This window comes from Hyla sarda, chromosome 2, assembly GCF_029499605.1.
Source record: "Hyla sarda isolate aHylSar1 chromosome 2, aHylSar1.hap1, whole genome shotgun sequence".
In the NCBI taxonomy this organism is placed as follows: Eukaryota; Metazoa; Chordata; class Amphibia; order Anura; family Hylidae; genus Hyla; species Hyla sarda.
Window position 1 is genome coordinate 291,716,039 of NC_079190.1, and position 16,750 is coordinate 291,732,788.

A 16,750-nucleotide genomic window follows, 5' to 3' on the forward strand; every position below is an offset into this window, starting at 1 on the left:
CCCTCCCCCAATAAAAAAGTAAAACGTCCGTTTTTTCCTATTTTACCCCCAAAAAGCGTAAAAAACATTTTTTATAGACATATTTGGTATCGCCGCGTGCGTAAATGTCCAAACTATTAAAATAAAATGTTAATGATCCCGTACGGTGAACGGCGTGAACGAAAAAAAAAAAAGTCAAAAATTCCTACTTTTTAAATACATTTTATTTAAAAAAAATTATAAAAAATGTATTAAACTTTTTTTATATGCAAATGTGGTATCAAAAAAAAGTACAGATCATGGCGCAAAAAATGAGCCCTCATACCGCGGCTTATACGGAAAAATAAAAAAGTTAGAGGTCATCAAAATAAAGGGATTATAAACGTACTAATTTGGTTAAAAAGTTTGTGATTTTTTTTAAGCGCAACAATAATAGAAAAGTATATAATAATGGTATCATTTTAATCGTATTGACCCTCAGAATAAAGAACTCATGTCATTTTTACCATAAATTGTACGGCGTGAAAACAAAACCTTCCAAAATTAGCAAAATTGCGTTTTTCGTTTTAATTTCCCCACAAAAATAGTGTTTTTTGGTTGCGCCATACATTTTATGATATAATGAGTGATGTCATTACAAAGTAAAAATGGTCGCGCAAAAAACAAGCCCTCATACAAGTCTGTGGTTGAAAATATAAAAGAGTTATGATTTTTAGAAGGCGAGGAGGAAAAAATGAAAACGTAAAAATTAAATTGTCTGAGTCCTTAAAGGACAAGTCTCACAGTAAACAATTGTTCAGCTTTTAGTGCAGAAGGTAAAGTTATACAGGTTTGTAAATCACTTCCATTACCAATGCTGCTTAGAAACCAGCTTTATCTGCATTCTTCTGTCTGACAGGAAATTCAGCTGTTCCAGGTTTTCATGACTTTCGACCCCCTATTCAGGCTGTTATCAGCAGCATCCAGGGGCCGTGACGTGACAATTACCCAGAAAACCCCTGTGCTGCAGAGAGTTGCCTGAGCTCGGCCTTAGCCCCTCCCATCTGATGAATATTCACACTGTCCTCCCTCTGCTCTGCAGTGATTGGCTGAGCAGCACTGCCTATATGCCGGCTGATTCAGATCATAGTTCTCTCCCCTCTCCTTGCTAATGTTTTTACACTGATAACGGAGGAGAGGGGGGAGGGGAGGGAGATGCCAGCGTAGGGCTGTCACACTGAGAATGGAGGGGAGGGAGAGTAGAATTTTCACCCTGAGCACTGGGGAGAGAGGAGTGCAGGGCAGAGGAGGGGGGAGGTGATTGTGCCACTGTAAAGCTGTTTCATTGAGAGGAGGAGGGGGAGGGAGTGATTTTACAGTGTAAAACTGCAGCTTCAACTCCAGGGTCCCTCTCTCTGAGCACTGAGATTACATTTTGTTTCCTCGTGGCCACCCTGCTGTATAGGGCTATGATTGGAGCTCAGTGTTATGTGGGAGTGACTAACATAAATTAGGGGTGGTAACAAGCTCTCTGCTCAGGCAGCTGAGAGCAGGAAATGTGAGCAGTGCATGCAGGGAAATGTAGTCTTTGAGATCACAGGCATAGCCACCATAACCAGGAAGTAACTGGAATTTATGAGCTGAATAGCTGGTGAATGGGGGGCGGAAAAAAAATCACAAACATGTCAGAGAGGTGGTAGGTGAATATACTATGGAATGGCTAGGTATCTTTTTTTTCTTTGCTGCATGGGATATCTTCTTTAAGGCCAAAATGGGCTGAGTCCTTAAGGGGTTAAGAAGCACTTTAGATGGCAGTATTAGATGGCATATTTGAATGTCTCCAGACCTAAGGTCTACAAGACCTATAGCCTCTAATATATAGTGCTAGGCTAAGCCAGAAGATTGGCAGAGGAGGGCAATCAGGTGTGAAAAAGGGCGGGGAGCAATAACATTTTGGGAAGAAAGTTAAGAAAAAATTTTTACAATTTGGGATCACTCAGGGGAAATAAATTGTGATCAAACAAAAGAGATGTTCAAGAGATGAATGAGGACATACCAGGTTGATTATTGATCCTGTGCCCATGCGGGTCTTTCTATATAGGGAAGACTATTCGCTGTTTATATGTTAGGATTTAGAAACATATACGTTCAATCAGAACAGGCCAGGGATGTCCTCGCCTGATTGAACATGTTAGGAATGTTCATGCAGATAATACAGATGTGTTGCTATCCTCAGGATTGGAGGTTGTACGTGTACCAAAAGATGGTGGAGATCGCCAAAAGACGTTACTTAAAAAAGAATCAGCCTGGATCCTGAGAACCAATGCTCTGGTAGCATCTGGACTCAATGATAAAAAGGATATGAGTGTCTTCCTGTGATTTTCATCTTAGTACATGCTTTCTGCTCTATTGTTTTATTGTTTTTAACATACAGGTTTGTCACTTAATTGTCTAGTAGCGGCATCGATGTGCACACGTGCCAGCATTTGTATACTCACAACCAGTGAGCTGGAAGAAGCGTGTAATGCGAAACGTTGCTCTGTTGGATTGTACCTGTTTGTTACTGCACCCGTCCCTGCTAATAAAGAAGCCGTGGATCACAGTGAGTTGCCGTCCGCTTCATCTCTACTGTTTGTTTACAACTTGTTCATCACTCACGGGACTGAGCACCGCTTTACAGGCTGCAGGGTAGTAGCTTTACAGGCTGCAGGGTAGTAGCGGTACCCTCGCTGAACTGGAGGTACACAAGCTATACACCCACACTAACCCTTATCTACAAAACAATCAATTTTATTTAAGGTACATAGACTTGATAGTGATAATTATCTGGTCAGGGATGCAACACAAGTTCATTTGGGAACAAAGTGTTGACATTCCTAGATGTAGAAATAGACACCAGGTCGGGACTGATTGAGACTAGGAGTTATCGTAAACCCACATCAGTCAATTCCTTGTTAAGCTTCCATAGTTACCACCCTGAATATGTAAAGAAAGCTCTGCCATATGGACAATTTGTAAGTTTACGATGTATCAATCATGGTCTTTCCTCGTTTGATACACAGGCCCAACAATTGATGATAAGGCTTAAGGAAAGGGAAAATCCAGATGAAATAATAGAACAAAATACAAGAGGGCTAGAGCGTTGGACTGTGACATCCTATTAAAAGAAAAGGAAAGGAAAAGTACCTAAGAAGGGAATTGGAATAAACAGTTTATTTTTTTCCTTTAAACTTCCTAACAAAGAAAGGAATGCAATAATTTAAAAAATTGGCACGCTTTGGCTCAAGATGAACTTTTGAAAGATATAAGAAAGAAACCGCTGATCACATTTAGAAAAACATCAGAGATGCAGTAGTCAAGGGCTGCCTCACTCAGAAAAAGGAAGATTGGCTGTCTAGGGTGGCACCTATAGGCAATCATCGTTGTGGGCCATGTAAGTGATGCCAATATGTATATGTAGGTCAACGAATGTCCTGTCTGTCCGCCTCCACTGTGTTACGGTCTGTTACCTATATGCCGCAATAAAGAAGATTGTTTTTACTTGCATCCTACAAATGAGTGCTGTTGTTCCTGTCTATTCTCCACTGTTATTTATCCAGAGCAGGATATGTTTGCTATGGGGATTTGCTCCTGCTCTGGACAGTTCCTGACATGGACAGAGGTGTCAGCAGGGAGCACTGTGGTCAGACAGAAAAGAAACTCAAATGAAAAGAATTTCCTCTGTAGTATACAGCAGCTGATAAGTACTGAAAGGATTAAGATTTTTAATAGAAGTAATTTACAAATCTGTTTAACTTTCTGGCACCAGTTGATTTAAAAAAAAAAATTCCACCGGATTACCCCTTTAAGTTAAAAACAGGCGGCATCCTTAAGGGGTTAAATGGGAAAAGGGGGGTGATTCAAACTTTTATCGGGGAAGGTGTTAATTCATGTTTATTAAAATTATTATTATTTTTTTTTTCATTTTACTTCATTTTGTAGTTCAGAAACAGGGTGCCTCCGGCTGTTGCTAGACTACAACTCCGACCATTGAAGTTGTAGTTTAGGAACAGGATGCCTCCAGCTGTTGCTAAGCTGGAGGCTCACTGTTGCTAAATTACAACTCTCATCAATCCCAGAAGATCCCATCCCATGTTTTTTCTTTTCAGTTTAGATCTGTGTATCCAGTGGACTACTTCAGATTTGGTGGACTACCTCGATGACTAGCGTTTTTTTTTATTTCAATATTAATAAAATGGTTAACAAGGGCTTGTGGGGGAGTGTTTTTTGGAATAAAAGTATTTTTTTTAAATGTGGTGTTTATTTATTTACTTTACAGCCTTAGAAGTATATTTACTTTACAGCCTTAGAAGTGGAAGCTGTCTTATGAACGGAGTCCATTACTAAGCTGGGGCTTAGCGTTAGCCCCCAAAAAGCTAGCGCTAACCCCCCGGTACCCACAGTCACAGGGGTGATGGGAAGAGTCGGTACAGAGCATCAAAAATGGCACTCCTAGGCTGTTGCTGCTTGGTTGGTATCTGGTTGAGAATAAAAATAGGGGGAACCACACAGCTTTTTAAAAAATTATTATTATTTTATTATTTATACAAAATATGTTGGGTTTTTATTCTCAGCCAGGTACCAACCAAGTAGCAACAGCCAGACATTACCAGGGTGAGCAAGGACCCTCCGCAGACTAAATAATACCAGCCCGTTACCCCTAGGCCTAGGAGTGCCATTTTTAATGCTCTGGGCCTGTTGGTACCGGCTCTTCCTAGTACCCCTGTGGGTACTTGGGCAATAAATAGGGGTTAGCGCTAGCTGTAATTGAGGCTAATGCTGAGTGTGTTGATGTTTTAAAGAGTGGAGAATTTATGAGAAGGTGTTATATCAGGCATAAGGTCATAACATATGGACCAATAGGTATAGTTAGCAAGGAAATACCCTTATCCTGACTCACACCTGACCACCTAATTAAATAATAAACCTCTAAAAAGGTGACCACCATATATCACTCATGCTCTCTGTGTTTTTAAACACAGATTTATTGAGCACTTTTGTAATTGTTTAAAGAGCATAAAGTATAGAACTTTTATATTAGGTGGGTTCCTAAAAGAATTGGGGACTTGTCCTTTAGAGATTTGTGAGTAATGAGCTCTGGCTGGGTCATTCCAAAACAGTAATATTCTTCTGGTAAAGCCATGCTTTTGTGGATTTTGTTGTGTTATTTCTCCGCTTGTCACAGAAGGTCATAACACCATCATGACCTTATGATTTAACCACAATTTTTAAATATGTAACCTTATGAATTGCTTAAAAAATATAAACCAGGCAATTCATGTCTCTGGGTCTGACTATTTACCCAGAATTATTTATCTCATTATTGGTGCTAGGCAGTATTTTTTGCAATATACTGCCCCCACGCCCCCTCCCTTAGACATGAATGGAAGGGGCATGACGTCACAACCACGGCTGCCTGAACCAAGCATTCTGAACATGAATGTTCAGACCGTTGGGGTGCCTGCCCAGAGATCGTGGGGGGTCCAAGCGGCCAGAGCCCCCACTATCGGACAGCTTATCCCCTATCCTATGAATACATTCTGGGGATTGGTGTTTTTTTTTATGTTTACGCCATTTACCATACAGGATAAATAATAATATATTTAATTAGTATGGACAATTATGCACACGGTGATACCAAATATTTTTTATTATTAGTTTACATATTTTTATATGGAATTTGGGAAAAGGGGGGTGATTTAAACTTTTAATATGGAAGGCGTTAATGTATGTGTGTTAAACTTTTATTAAAAAATGTTTTTTTACACTTTATTGGTCCCTTAGGGAGAAATCATTAATGCAGCTACATAGATCCGTGGGCTCTGCGCTCCAAATAAGGCACAATTACTAAAGTGACTTGTTAGTGTTACAAGGTCTCAGGTGTAAATAGGGAGCAGCTGTCTTAAATTTGGGGTTATCGCTCTCATGCTCCCTAATACTGGTCATGGAAGTTCAGCATGGTACCTTATAGCATAGAGATGGCCTTAGCTATAAGATTGCCAAGACCTTGAAACTGAGTTACGGCATGGTGGGCAAGACAATAATACTCAGAACAAGCTTTTCCATGGCTGACCAAAGGAGTCAAGTGCATGTGGTAAGCATCATTTCCAGAGGTAGTTTTTTTTTTAGGAAATACAGTGATCCCCCGACTTATGATGGCCCCGACATATGATCATTTCAACATATGATGGCCTCTCAGAGCCCATCGTATGTTGAAGGCAGCCTCGACATATGATGCTGCTGTGTCGGGGCCATCGTACAAACAGCTATCTGACAGCGCTGACAACTTCAGCAACTGACAGATAGTTGTATAATGTCCCCGTGTGCCCCGTTCTGCCTCCTGTTACTCACATGCTGTCCTGCTAACTCATACAGGCTTCCACTGTGATCTCCGTGTAAGCCCCACCCCCCTAGTGCAGCCATAGCCAATAGCCTGCAGCATCTTGCTGCAGGCATCTAATGAGCTGCTCCCCTTCCTTTCCTATAGAGCTGTAGTCGGCAGGATCATAATGAAGGACATTCTGTCCCCCCTGAAGGTATTTAAAGAACTATACAGTACTGTATGCGATGTCACACATCACATACAATACATATACACACAATACACCCCATACATCAATGTTTCCCAGACCATGCAGGCTGGGAGTTTTACTTTTGCAACAGCTGGAGGCACACTGGTTGGAAACCCTTCAGTTAGGTTCTGTTATCTAACTCAATATTTTCCAATCAGTGTGCCTCCAGCTGTTGCCAAACTATAACTCCCAGCATGCCCAGACAGTCAATGGCTGTACATGCATGCTGGGAGTTGTAGTTGTGCAACAGCTGGAGGCACCCTGGTTTGTTAAACACTCCCCATACAATCCACATACAATGGTCATCCCAGAACCAATTGGCAGTTTCCCATAGAGATATGTATTCAACATACAATGGTTCCGAGGCCCCAGAACCAATTACTATTTTTACATAGACATATGTACTCGACATATGATGGTTTCAACATATGATGGTTCTCCTGGAACCAATTAATATCATATGTTGAGGGACCACTGTAGACTAATAAGTGCTACCAACATTGAAGGGTGGGGAGTCACCTTTTCAGTGCTCACACCATACACTGCACCAAAATGGTCTACACGGCTGTCATCCCAGAATGAAGCCTCTCTTAAAGATGATAACTGCAAACAGTTTGCAAACATATGAAGGACATTATTTCATTCACAAGGTGTCAAGTGTGTGACTGCAACCAGGTGAGGAGTACACAGACAAATGTGTCTTGCCTACAGTCAGGCATAGTGATGGGAATGGTATAGTCTGATGTTGCATGAGTGCTACTGGCACTGGGACGCTATAGTTTATTGAGGGAACCATGAATGACAAAATGTACTGTGATATACTGAACCAGAGTACGATCCCCTCCAACCCCCTTACTCATGCATGGACCCCGAAACATGCGTCACATCCTGACTCTCTCCGATGTGTGGAGGTGCTTTGGCTGGGAATATGTGTAAGCCGTTTAATTCTCTGCAATCGTGAAATACAAATAAAAGAACGCCGGATGGTCAAGAAATCATAGGAAACGTGAGTGTTTTTCCTTGTGTTTGCCAAATATACCCCTGCTATAACAGTGTTGTTTGATGGTAGGAATTTTTGGGACATGTTTGTAGTGGGAGCTAAGGGTAGAGCTCCCTACTGGGCTATAAGAAAATTGGAGGCACTAAATTATTGAGACTGTTTTCATTGTAAGCATCCTGGTAGTTAAGGACTAAGGACGTACGCGTACGTCCGTGGGAATTTCGGTACCTGCCGGGTGGGGACCGGATCGGGGTGACTGCTGATATCGATCAGTAGTCACCCCGTGCAAATGCCCAGAGGGGTCATTAGACCCCCCCATGTCGGCGATCGGCTCAAATCTCAAGTGAATTCACACTTGCGATTTGCCCGATTCCGGGTCATTACGGGTCCATGGTGACCCGGAATATAAGGGGGATCGCGGTTGTCCAAGACACCCACAATCCCCCTGAAGGGATAGGAGTGAGGTGGCAGGGGTGCCACCCGTCCTATCCCTGCTATTGGTGGTCTAGACGCGACCACTAATAGCAGATCGGGGGGGGGGGGGGTTTACTTTCATTTTCCCCGTTCTGCCCATCGTCAATAGGCGGGGCAGAACGGGGAACCGACAGAGGACCGACGCCGGAGTCCACTTAGCCTGCGGGCGAGGCTTGCGGGCGACGATCGGCGGGCGGTGATGTCGTGCAGCTGGCTTCCTGGATCCGACGGAAGCCAGTAAGTTGCCTAGCAACATTTGGAGGGCTGCAGTCCGAGACCACTATACAGTGGTCTCTATACTGTAGCGCTCCAGATGTTGCAAAACTACAACTCCCAGTATGCCCAGACAGCTGTTTGGGCATGCTGGGATTTGTAGTTTTGCAACAGCTGGAGGGCTACAGTTTGAGACCACTATATGGTAGTCTCTGAACTATAGCCCTCCAGATCTTGCAAAACTACAACTCCTAATATGCCCACACAACTATTTGCTGTCTGGGCATGCTGGGATTTGTAGTTTTGCAGCATCTGGAGGGCCACAGTTTGCAGTGGTCACTATACTGTAGCTCTCCAGATGTTGCAAAACTGCAAATCCCAGCATGCTGGGAGTTGTAGTTGCAATCCCCCCAGCTGTTGCATAACTACATCTCCCAGCATGCCCTTCGGTGATCAGTACATGCTGGGAGTTGTAGTTTTGCAACAGCTGGAGGCACACTGGTTGGAAAATATTGAGTTAGATAACAGAACCTAACTGAAGGTTTTCCAACCAGTGTGCCTCCAGCTGTTGCAAAAGTAAAACTCCCAGCCTGCATGGTCTGTCAGTACATGCTGGGAGTTGTAGTTTTGAAACAGCTGGAGGTTTGCCCCCCATGTGAACGTAGAGGGTACATTCACACAGGCAGGTTTACAGTAAGTTTTCTGCTTCAAGTATGAGCTGCGGCAAATTTTTCGCCGCAGCGCAAACTCCTAGCAGGGAACTCACTGTAAACCTCCACCAGTGTGAATGTACCCTAAAAACACTACACTACACTAACACATAATAAAGGGTAAAACACTACATATACACCCCCTTACACTGTTCCCCCCAATAAAAATTAAAAACGTCTTGTACGGCAGTGTTTCCAAAACGGAGCCTCCAGCTGTTGCAAAACAACAACTCCCAGCATTTCTGGACAGCCACTGACTGTCCAGGCATGCTGGGAGTTTAGCAACAGCTGGAGGCACCCTATTTGGAAATCACTGGCGTAGAATACCCCTATGTCCACCCCTATGCAATCCCTAATTTAGTCCTCAAATGCGCATGGCACTCTCTCACTTCAGAGCCTGTCGTATTTCAAGGAAACAGTTTAGGGCCACATATGGGGTATCTTCGTACTCGGGAGAAATTACACTACAAATTTTGGGGGGCTTTTTCTCCTTTTACCCCTTATGAATAGGAAAAGTTGGGGTCTACACCAGCCTGTTAGTGTAAAAAAAAAATGTTTACACTAACATGCTGGTGTTGCCCTTTACTTTTTATTTTCGCAAGAGGTTAAAGGAAAAAAAGACCCCCAAAATTTGTAACACAATTTCTCCTGAGTACGGAAATACCCCATATGTTGTCGTAAAATGATCTGCGGACGCATAACAAGGCTCAGGAGTGAGAGTGCACTATGTACATTTGAGGCCTAAATTGGTGATTTGCACAGGGGTGGCTAATTTTAGAGCGATTCTGACAAACGCAAAAAAATAAATACCGACATGTGACCCCATTTTGGAAACTACACCCCTCACAGAATGTAACAAGGGGTATAGTGAGCCCTAACACCCCACAGGTGTTTGACACATTTTCGTTAAAGTTGGATGGGAAAATGAAAAAAAAAAAATTTCACTAAAATGCTGGTGTTACCCTAAATTTTTCATTTTCAAAAGGAAAAATAGGAAAAAAGCCCCCCCAAAATTTGTAACCCCATTTCTTCTGAGTAAGACCATACCCCATATGTGGATGTAAAGTGCTCAGCGGGCGAACTACAATGCTCAGAAGAGAAGGAGCGCCATTGGGATTTTGAAGAGAAAATGTGTCCGGAATTGAAGGCCATGTGTGTTTACAAAGCCCCATAGTGCCAGAACAATGGACCCCCTCCCACATCTGACCCCATTTTGGAAACTACACCCCTCACGTAATGTAATAAGGGGTACAGTGAGCATTTACACCCCATAGGTGTCTGACAGATTTTTGGAACAGTGGTCCGTGAAAAAATGACATTTTTCATTTGCTCAGCCCACTGTTCTGTCAAATGCCAGTGGGGTGTAATTGCTCACTGCACCCCTTATAAAATTCTGTGAGGGGTATAGTTTCCAAAATGGGGTCACATGTGGGGGGGGGTCCACTGTTCTGGCACCACGGGGGGCTTTGTAAACGCACATGGCCCCTGACTTCCATTCCAAACAAATTCACTCTGCAAAAGCTCAATGGCGCTCCTCCTCTTCTGAGCATTGTAGTTCGACCGCAGGGCACTCTACGTCCACACATGGGGTATTTCCATACTCAGAAGAAATGGGGTTACAAATTTTGGGGGTAATTTTCTCCTATTACCACTTGTAAAAATGTAAAATTTAAGGAAAAACCAGCATTTTTGTGAAATGTTTTTTTCATTTACACATCCAACTTTAACAAAAAGTCGTGAAATAACTGTGAGGTGTTAAGGCTCACTGTACCCTTGTTACGTTCCTTGAGGGGTGTAGTTTCCAAAATGGTATGCCATGTGGGGGGTTTTCTGCTGTTCTGGCACCATAGGGGCTTCCTAAATGTGACATGCCCCCCAAAAACCATTTCAGAAAAACTCACTCTCCAAAATCCCACTGTCGCTCCTTCCCTTCTGAGCCCTCTACTGCGCCCGCCGAACACTTGACATACACATATGAGGTATTTCCTTACTCGAGAAATTGGGTTACAAATTTTGAGAGGATTTTTCTCCTTTTACCCCTTGTAAAAATTCAAAAACTGGGTCTAAAAGAACATGCGAGTGTAAAAAATGAATATTTTGAATTTTCTCCTTTACTTTGCTGCTATTCCTGTGAAACACCTAAAGGGTTAACACAGTTACTGAATGTCATTTTGAATACTTTGAGGGGTGCAGTTTTTATAAAGGGGTCATTTGTGGGGTATTTCTAATAAGAAAGCCCTTCAAATCCACTTCAAACCTGAACTGGTCCATGAAAATTCAGATTTTGAAAATTTTGTGAAAAATTGGAAAATTGATGCTGAAATTTAAAGCCCTCTGATGTCTTCCAAAAGTAAAAACATGTCAACTTTATGATGCAAACATAAAGTAGACATACTGTATTTGCGAATTAATATATCATTTATTTGGAATGTCTATTTTCCTTATAAGCAGAGAGCTTCAAAGTTAGAAAAATGCTAAATTTTCTATTTTTTCATAAAATTTGGGAATTTTTCACCAAGAAATGATGCAAGTATCAACAAAATTTTACCACCAACATAAAGTAGAATATGTCACGAAAAAACAATCTCGGAATCAGAATGAAAGGTAAAAGCATCCCAGGGTTATTAATGCTTAAAGAGAAAGTGGTCAGATGTGCAAAAAACTCTCTGGTCCTACAGTGAAAAATGGCCTGGTCCTTAAGGGGTTAAGGCAGTGCTGGAAAATAGCACTGCCAACTCCAGTATTGCACATGGAATTGGAGCCATCTATTAAAGGGGTACTCCAGTGGAAAACTTTTTTTTTTTTAATCAACTGGTGCCAGAAAGTTAAACAGATTTGTAAATTACTTTATTAAAAAATATTAATCTTTCCAGTACATATTAGCTGCTGTATACTACAGAGGAAATTCTTTTCTTTTTGGAACGCAGAGTTCTCTGCTGACACCACTGTCCATTTTAAAGGAGTAGTCCGGCACGCACTTTTCTCATTTTATCCCGTCCGGGCTGCAAAATAAAAGTAAACAAAATTTCTCTTACCTACCAACGAGCCCCGGAGCTCCGATACACTCCGGTACAGGTGTTCGGTCCCAGAGGCTGTATTCTTCTTACTTCCTGTTAGCCCAGCACGTCACACGGAGCTTCAGCCTATCACCGGCCGCAGCGATCTCCCGCCTCAGCTGGTGATAGGCTGAAGCTCTGTGTGACGTGCCGGGCTAACAGGAAGTAAGAAGAATACAGCCCGGGGACCGAACACCTGTACCGGAGTGTGCCGGAGCTCGGGGGGCTCGTTGGCAGGAAAGAGAAAGTTTGTTTTCTTTTATTTTGCAGCCCGGACGGGATAAAATGAGAAAAGTGCGCGCCTGACAACTCCTTTAAGAACTGTCCTGAGTAGGAGAAAATCCCCATAGAAAACATATGCTGCTCTGGACAGTTCCTAAAATGGACAGAGATGTCAGCAGAGAGCACTGTGGTCATGATGTCAGCAGAGAGCACTATGTTCCAAAAAGAAAATAATTTCCTCTGTAGTATTCAACAGCTAAGTACTGGAAGGATTAAGATTTTTAAATAGAAGTAATTTACAAGTCTGTTTAACTTTCTAGCACCAGTTAATAAAAAAAAAAAGGTTTCCACAGGAGCACCCCTTTAACTGCTATGCACTGTATCTGCCATAAAGCATCTGTGTATGTGTCGTGCAAACTACACAGATGCTATTAGAGATGGCAAAAAAAAAATTTGTAAAACTACTTTAAAAAAAATGATTTTACTCAAACAATAACAATAAAATGTGTCCCATTTCCTTTAACCTCCTTAAGGACCGATAACGGGGTTTAAAACGTTCTCACGAGTGGAGAACGGATTAAACCCCGTGGGTCTCAGTTGCTACGAGCAGCCAGGACCCATGGCCGATCGGGTCAATGCTTGGCATTAAACCTTTAGACGCTGTGATCCAAGTTGATCGCGGCATCTAAAATGACACCATAATCCCGATCTCGGAGCTGATCGGGACTATCGTGTCAGAATTGTGATGTCCCGATCAGCTTACTGGACGACAGGAGGGTCCTCACCTGCCTCCTGGTCGTCTGATCGGCGATCTACTGCTTCAAGCCTGGCTCAGCAGGCTGGAGCAGCAGAGTGCGGATAACACTGATCAATGCTATAATATGGCATAGCATTGAACAGTGTATGCAATCAGAAGAAGAAAATTTTTTTTTTTTTAAAGAGAATACGTGTGAATAAGCCCCCCCCCCCCAACACACAAAATAAAAGTTTAAATAACCCCCCTTTTCCTATTTTTTAACCACTTAGGGACCATAGACGTACAGGTATGCCCTCGCTCCCTGGTACTTGTACCTGTACGCCCATGGGAATTTCGGTCCCCGCCGCGCATCAGTATAGTGAAGAATTGTGCGTTTTGAAGCGTTCTGTGTCCCGAACAGCTGATGAAAGTGCTGAGTCACTGTGCTGAGAGCTGATTGTTTGATGGGTGTGTGTGTGTGCAGTCTCGCGCTGCTCACTGCACTGCTCACTGTTTTGCAGCCTTACTGCCTGGACACATATTTCTGCAAACCCTTCACTCTTATGTATTCAGCCTGGACACAGAGAAATCTGTGTCCAGGCTGAATACATAAGAGTGTAGGGTTTGAAGAAATCTATGTCCAGGCTAAATACATAAGACTGAAGGGTTTTATGTATTCAGCCTGGACACAGATTTCTTCAGAGTGTAGGTTTTGAAGAAAACTGTGTCCAGGCAGTAAGGCTGCAAAACAGTAAGCAGTGCAGTGAGCAGCGCGAGACTGCACCACCCCCCCACCCCTGTGTCCCGAACAGCTGATGAAAGTGCTGAGTCACTGTGCTGAGAGCTGATTGTTTGATGGGTGTGTGTGTGTGCAGTCTCGCGCTGCTCACTGCACTGCTCACTGTTTTGCAGCCTTACTGCCTGGACACATATTTCTGCAAACCCTTCACTCTTATGTATTCAGCCTGGACACAGAGAAATCTGTGTCCAGGCTGAATACATAAGAGTGTAGGGTTTGAAGAAATCTATGTCCAGGCTAAATACATAAGACTGAAGGGTTTTATGTATTCAGCCTGGACACAGATTTCTTCAGAGTGTAGGTTTTGAAGAAAACTGTGTCCAGGCAGTAAGGCTGCAAAACAGTAAGCAGTGCAGTGAGCAGCGCGAGACTGCACCACCCCCCCACCCCCCCACCCCATAAACCAGTGTCTCAGCATTCAGCACAGTGACTCCGCACTTTCATCAGCTGTTCGGGATACAGAACACTTCAAGACACACAATTCTTCACTACACCAGGCGGGACTGGACCGGGATGACTGCTGATATCTATCAGCAGGCATCCCGTGCCAATGCCCAGGGGGGTCCTGAGTCGGGTCATACAGGTTTCCGGTGACCCGGAAGATAAAGGGGGATCGAGGTTGTCCAAGACACCCCCAATCCCCCTTTAGGGATAGGAGTGAGGTGGCAGGGATGCCAGCCCTCCTATCCCTGCTATTTGTCGGTCAGAAGCGACCGACCAATAGCAGATCGGGAGCGGGGGGTTTAAGGTTCGTTTCCCCCGCTTACCATTGGCTGCAGAGGATGGCGATGCGGTTCTCTGGTGTGGCGATCCTACGGAAGCCAGTGAGTAGTTGCCTAGCAACATCTGGAGGACTATACAGTGGTCTCTCAACTGTAGACCTCCAGATGTTGCAAAACTACAACGCCAGACAGCTGTTTGGGTATGCTGGGATTTGCAGTTTTGCAACAGCTAGAAGGCTACAGTTTTGAGATCACTGTGCAAACAGCTGTCTTGGCATGCTGGAAGTTGTAGTTGCGTACCTCCAGCTGTTGCATAACTACATCTCTCAGCATGGCCTTCGGCGATCAGTGCATGCTGGGGATTGTAGTTTTGCAACAGCTGGAGGCACACTAGTTGGAAAATACTGAGTTAGGTAACAGCACCAAACTGAAGGTTTTCCAACCAGTGTGCCTCCAGCTGATGAAAAAGTACAACTCCCAACATGCACGTCTGTCAGTGCATGCTGGGAGTGGTAGTTTTGCAACAGATGGATGCTTGCTGACCCCCCCCATGTGAATGTACAGGGTACATTCACACGGGCGGGTTTACAGTGAGTCTCCTGCTTCAAGTTTGAGCTGCGGCAAGTTTTCCGCCACAGCGCAAACTCCTAGTGTGCACCTCACCGTAAACCCCCACCAGTGCGAATGTACCCTAAGAACACTACACTACACTAACACATAATAAAGAGTAAAACACTACATATACACCCCCTTACACTGTCCCCCTCCCCAATAAAAATGAAAACGTATCGTACGGCAGTGTTTCCAAAACGGAACCTCCAGCTGTTGCAAAACAACTCCACCCAGCATTTCCGGGCAGCCACTGACTGTCCAGGCATGCTGGGAGTTTAGCAACAGCTGGAGGCACCCTGTTTGGGAATCACTGGCATAGAATACCCCTATGTCCACCCCTATGCAATCCCTAATTCAGTCCTCAAATGCGCATGGTACTCTCTCACTTCAGAGCCCTGTCGTATTTCAAGGAAACAGTTTAGGGCCACATATGGGGTATCTCCGTACTCAGGAGCAATTGCACAACAATTGGGGGTCTTTTTCTCCTTTTACCCCTTATGAAAAGGAAAAGTTGGGGTCTACGCCAGCCTGTTGGTGTAAAAAACAATACACATTTTTATACTAACATGCTGGTGTTGCCCCATACTTTTTATTTTCACAAGAGGCAAAAGGAAAAAAAGACCCCCAAAATTTGTAACACAATTACTCCTGAGAACGGAAATACCCCATATATGGGTGTACAATGCTCTGCAGGCGCACAACTAGGCTCAGTAGTGAGAGCACACTATGTACATTTGAGGCCTAAATTGGTGATTTACAGGTGGTTGATTTTACAGCGGTTCTGACAAACGCAAAACAAAAATACCCACATGTGACCCCATTTTGGAAACTACACCCCTCACAGAACATGACAAGGGGTATATTGAGCCTTAACGCCCCACAGGTGTTTGAAGAATTTTCGTTAAAGTTGGATGGGGGAAAAATTTTATATATTTTTTTTCATTTTCACAAGGGAAAATAGGGGAAAAAAAATAAAACAAATTTGTAACCCTATTTCTTCTGAGTAAGAACATACCCCATATGTGGATGTAAAGTGCTCTGTGGGCGCACTACAATGCTCAGCAGAGAGGGAGCGCCATTGGGCTTTTGGAAAGAAAATGTCTGGAATTAAAGGCTACGTGTGTTTACAAAGCCCCCATAGTGCCAGGACAATGGACCCCCCCACTATGACGCCATTTTGGAAACTACACCCCTCACATAAATCTAATAAGGGGTACAATGAGCATTTACGCCCCACAGGTGTCTGGCAGATTTTTGGAACAGTGGTCCATGAAAATGAAAAAATGAAATTTTTCATTTGCACAGCCCACTGTTCCAAAGATTTGTCAAACGCCAGTGGGGTGTAAATGTTCACTGCACCCCTTATTAAATTCTGTGAGGGGTGTAGTTTCCAAAATGGGGTCACATTTGGGGGGGGTCCACTGTTCTGGCACCATGGGGGGCTTTGTAAACACACATGGGCCCTTGAATTCCATTCCAAACAAATTCTCTCTCCAAAGGCTCAATGGCACTCCCCTTATGAGCATTGTAGTGCGCCCGCAGTGCACTTGATGTCTACACATGGGGTATTTCCATACTCAGAAGAAATGGGGTTACAAATTTCGGGGGCATTTTCTCCTATTACCCCCTTGTAAAAA

General features: G+C 43.5%; 1 protein-coding gene across 1 annotated transcript in view; it reads right to left on the minus strand.

Moving 5' to 3' along the window:
* FAM110D (family with sequence similarity 110 member D) overlaps positions 1 to 10,886 on the minus strand; it is a 74,381-nt gene extending 63,495 nt beyond the window's left edge. Inside the window, exon 1 of the mRNA XM_056560651.1 lies at positions 10,868 to 10,886. The gene's annotated coding sequence lies outside the window, so the exon portion shown is untranslated. The remainder of the gene's footprint in view (positions 1 to 10,867) is intronic.
* Between the last annotated feature and the right edge of the window lie 5,864 nt (positions 10,887 to 16,750).